Raw genomic sequence first — 4,892 nt, forward strand, 5'->3', positions numbered from 1 at the left:
TCTTCCTACCCTCTCCATCATCTTTTGAGGATTCTCTATGTCTTTTTCCTGGGAGGAGAATTCCTTCTCTTGATTCCATAACATGAATCTCTAGTCTGGAATATTGCTTAGCTTCAGCCCTAGGCATCCTATCTACTGGATGCTACCTTTAGTTTCCCATGAGTCCTTCCAATTAAGACATGCTCAGAACAGAGCTCATTATCTTCCTCAAAGCTGCTCTTTCTCAAGTGCAATTTGAAAGCCCTGGCAGTCACACTGGTCTCCATTCTCTTCTTTCCCATAGCATCTAAATAAGTTTATCACTTCTACCTTCTTAAATCTCCCGGACCATCCTCTTGCTTCTGTGTCTGATGCGTGAGCTCAGGGCCTGGTTGCTGCTCCTGCCTACAGCCTCAGGACATGACAACCAATCCAGGGGTCTTCCAGCTCCTTTGGTACAATCACTCTGAAGAATATTGAGTAGCAGATTGACTAGATCTAGTGAGAGTGGACCATGCCTGCCCACTTCTACATCTATATATGAGCAAGAAAAAAGAATGTATCTGGTCACCAAAAGACATATACAAGAAAGTGTCCAACAGCTGAATTTTTACTAGCACAAAGCCAGAAATAAATCAAATACCTGCCAACTAGAGAATGAATGAATCATGATCTATTTATTCACTGGAAAAATAGGATGTAATAACAGAAAGCGATAACATAGGCATCTCATGACCATCAGGTAAAGTAGAAGCAGCCAGGGGGCTGTAATTCCACTTTTAACAACAGGCAGAGCTAAAGATAGAGTCAGAATGGTGGTTCTCTCTGGGGATGGGTATCCTAAAATGAAGTATTTAAGAACATTCAAGAATACTGGATGGTTTATATCTCTATCTTTCTAGCAATTTTTTGGTTTAGACATATGTAAATATTTATTGGACTATTGTTGTAAGTTTAATGCCCTTTATGGTATGTATGATTTTACTAAAAAAATTGAAGTAAAAATAACCTACCTAAAGACTAGTAAAATAATCCCATTCTGCCTATCCAGCCTTCTTTCCTGCCACTCATTTACCCAGGTTATGCTTCAGTGATATCAGATCTGGTCCTAGCCCTGCACTGGTGGCTCACACCTATAATCCTAACTACTCAGGAGGTTGAGATCTAAAGATCAAGGTTTGAGGCCAGCCTGGGCAGGAAAGTCCAAGAGATTCTAATCCCCAATTAAATGGCAAGAAGCCAGAAGTAGAAGTGTGGTTCAAATGGTAGAGACCCAGGCTTGAGCAGAAACATTTTAGGATAGCTCAAGGCCCAGAGTTTAAAAGAATATTTTGGGGCTGGGAAGGTAGCTCAGTGGTAGAGTGCTTGCCTTGCATGCATGAGGCCCTGGGTTTGATTCCTCAGCACCACATAAGCAGAAAAAGCCAGAAATAGCTCTGTGGCTCAAGTGGTGTAGACCACTAGTCTTGAGCTGAAGAGCTGAGGGACAGCACCCAGGCCCAGAGTTCAGGTCCCTGGAATGACAAAAGAGAGAAAGAGAGAGAAAAAAAGAAAGAAAGAAAGAAAAGAAAGAAAGAATATTGTCACTTGGCACTGGTGGCTCATGCCTGTAATCCTAGCTATTCAGGAGGCTGAGTTCAGGAGGCTGAGATCTGAGGGTCACAGTTCGAAGCCAGCCCACTGAGGAAAGTCCATGAGACTCTTATCCCCAATAAACTACATCAGAAAAAGTCAGAAGTGGTCCTGCGGTTCAATTGGTACAGTGCTAGCCTTGAGCAAAATAAGCTCAGAGACAGCACCTAGGCCCTGAGTTCAAGCCCCAGGACATATACACACACACATACACACACAAGTAGATTGTCTTAGTAAATGGAGGCATAGCTCAGTTGGTAGAGCACTAGCCAATGAGCAAAAGTGGTGGGTACCAAGTTCAAGACCCGCCCCCCCCAGAAAAAAGAAAAAGAAAAGAATATTGTCCTAATGTTACATCTCAGAGTATAAGATTTATCATTTTCCCATAAAATAATTTTTAATTCATCAAAGTTTATGCTTTGTTTTTTCTTTTGAACTCAGGTCCTCAGGCCTGCTCAGCTTGCACTCTTCTCCTTGTGACTTCCCTCCAGCCTGGCCTCTTGCTGGTTAATTGGAGATGGAGTCTCCTGATCCTCTTGCCTCAGCCTCTGAAGTGTTGCCACCACACTGGGCTTATTTATGCATTCACTCCTATAACTTCAATTATGAGGAAAAATTCATTTTAACATTGTCTTCCTTGATAATTTGTTAATGTGAGGCCTCATAGAAGAATGTTTTCTTCCATCTAACACAACAACTTTTATATTTGATTTCTATTTCCAAGTCTGCAGATGATTTGCTTTGCAATGCTATGGCAGTTTAAGCACCAATTTCTAAACTTTTCAAGGACTTCTTCACACTCCACACAATGCTTTACCACAGTGTCAAGGTGTTTGCTTTATGGTGTAAGAATTTGCTGACAGAGTGTACTGCGTGGTGCCAGCAGCTCCTGTTCTCAGTGTTAAGGCCAGAGAATGAATATTCGTTCAGACATCACAGGAGTGGGCAGACAAGCCAGCTTCCTACTGCGCATCTCCACATGGGCCCATGCAAAATCCCTTTCTTCTGTGGCCACTGCTGCCACCACAGTCTCAAACTGACAGCCAGGGCCCAGGGCCTGGCCCAGCTGCCTGGAGGCCCTGCTGAGCTGTGTATTCTCCGGGCGTGGCCATGTGCCCAGGCAGCAGGCCTGAGCCCATGTGTGACTGCACAGTCATTCAGAGTGTTTCCACGATTCACACCCATACGCTGCCATCCCAGGAGATTTCATTTTTAAGACCTAAGTTTGTCTGGGTGAGGTAGCACATACCTCTGAGCCTAGCACTGGAGAGGCTGTGACTGTTTCAAATAAACAAGAACACACACACACACACACATACACACACACACACACACACACAAAACCCTCAGGTTTGAAGATGACAGTTGACCTGAAAACATAACCGTATCTGCCTGAATACACAGAATGTACCTAGTGACGTCATGAGTACAGCAGTCAACTAAGCAAAAAATGGAGGTATAAAAGTGTAAAGAGTGGAAAGACTGCATTCAAATTAACTTAAAAAAAAAACTACTATCAGCAAGAAGAAAACACAAACAATAGGTAGCAAAATTATTATAATCAAGACATTTGAGGGGGAGAAAATATACTAGCAGCAAAAATAATATTAAAGCCGGGCACCAGTTGCACATGCCTGTAACCCTAGCTACTGAGGAGGCTGAGATCTGAGGATCACAGTTCAAAGCCAGCCTGGGCAAGGAAAGTCCGTGAGATTCTTATCTCCAATAAACCACTAGAAAATTGAAAGTGGCGCTGAGGTTCAAGTGGTAGAGCACTCGCCTTGAGCTGAAGAGTTCAGGGACAACATCCAGGCCCAGAGGTCAAGCCCCATGACAGCCCCACCCCCCAAAAAACAAAAATAATATTAAATATCAGGCATTAAACTTAGCAAGTAATACTCAAGACCTATGTGAAAAAATTCTAAAACATTATGCAATACAATCCAAAAAGAAACTTGGACAAGTGAAAATCTAACATGTTCCTGGATAGGAATACTCAGTATTAGAAAGGTATGGGGTTTCCATAACTATATAAAAAAATTAATGTGAGTTGGGAGCCAGTGATTCATGCCTGTAACCCTAGCTACTCAGGAGGCTGAGATCTAACAATTGTGGTTCAAAGCCAGCCCAGGCAGGAAAGTCCATGAGACTCTTATCTCCAATTAACCACCAAAAGGCTGGAAGTGGAACTGTGGCTCAAGTGGTGGAGTACTAGCCTTGAACACAAAAGCTCAGGGACAATCCAAGGTGATTCCCTCTCCCGGGGGCTAGCTAGTGCCTCTCAGGAAAGTAGCAACTTGAAAGAAAATCTGGCATGCCTAAACATTCTGGGGAACAAGGGATGCATGTTTCCTTTGCCTTCCTTAGGCTGTCTACATGTAAAAAAAAAAAAAAAAAAAAAAAAAAAAGCTCAGGGACAGTGTCCAGGTCCAGGACAGGCAGACAGACAACAGACACACACACACACACACACACACACACACACACACACACACACACACACACACACACACACACACACACACACACACACACACACACACACACACACACACACACACACACAAATTAATGAGAACCAATGACTACACAAACAAGCTTTCACTTGGAAAATTGATTCTAAAGTTCAGAGAGAAAAAGAAAGCAAGACATATTGGTAAAAAAATGTGAAAAGGCAGGATGATGTCAGGAGAACTAGGTCAACACTTCTAGATGTTAGGGGAGCTTTTGAAGCCTTGGTGAAGAGAACAGCGCAGTGCTGGCATGTAGAGACAGGTCAGCAAATGGGGGAGGACATCATAACCAGAAACAGTCTCAAAATCATACAGGGATGCAACACAACAAGGCTGACTTCTCCAGTCACTGAGAAAATATGAACAAGCAAGTAAATGGTTTGGGGACAAAAAATGCAGTTGAGTCCATTCCTTAGGCCTCACTAGATTCACTTGAAATGGGAAAAAAAAAAAAAACTCAAAAATAACTAAAAAAGAAAATGTAGCAGTAGGAATACTTTGCATGCTGTGGTGGGGAAATTTCCTATCACCTAAAACCCAAAAGCCATTAAACATCAGTAAATTCAACTAGTCAAAACAAATTTTAATACTCTGTTTAAAAAATACCATATGTAAAGGCAAACAGGAAAAATATTTTTTTTTTTTGGTGCCAGTCTGGTGGCTTGAACTCAAGGCCTTAGCACTGTCCCTGAGTTGTCTTTTGTTCCTTGTTTTGTTTTGTTTTTCCCTCAAGGATAATGCTCTACCACTTAAGCCATAACTCCACTT

General features: G+C 42.4%; 1 non-coding gene across 1 annotated transcript; it reads left to right on the plus strand.

Annotated features, from left to right (window-relative positions):
- The first annotated feature begins 3,851 nt into the window (after positions 1-3,851).
- On the plus strand, positions 3,852-3,991 carry LOC138836663 (small nucleolar RNA SNORA67). Its single transcript, XR_011374981.1, has one exon. It is a non-coding gene; the product is annotated as a small nucleolar RNA SNORA67 (small nucleolar RNA).
- The last annotated feature ends 901 nt before the right edge of the window (positions 3,992-4,892 follow it).

The sequence above is a fragment of the Dipodomys merriami genome, unplaced genomic scaffold, assembly GCF_024711535.1.
Source record: "Dipodomys merriami isolate MVZ:Mamm:240054 unplaced genomic scaffold, mDipMer1.0.p SCAF_25, whole genome shotgun sequence".
NCBI classification, from domain to species: Eukaryota; Metazoa; Chordata; class Mammalia; order Rodentia; family Heteromyidae; genus Dipodomys; species Dipodomys merriami.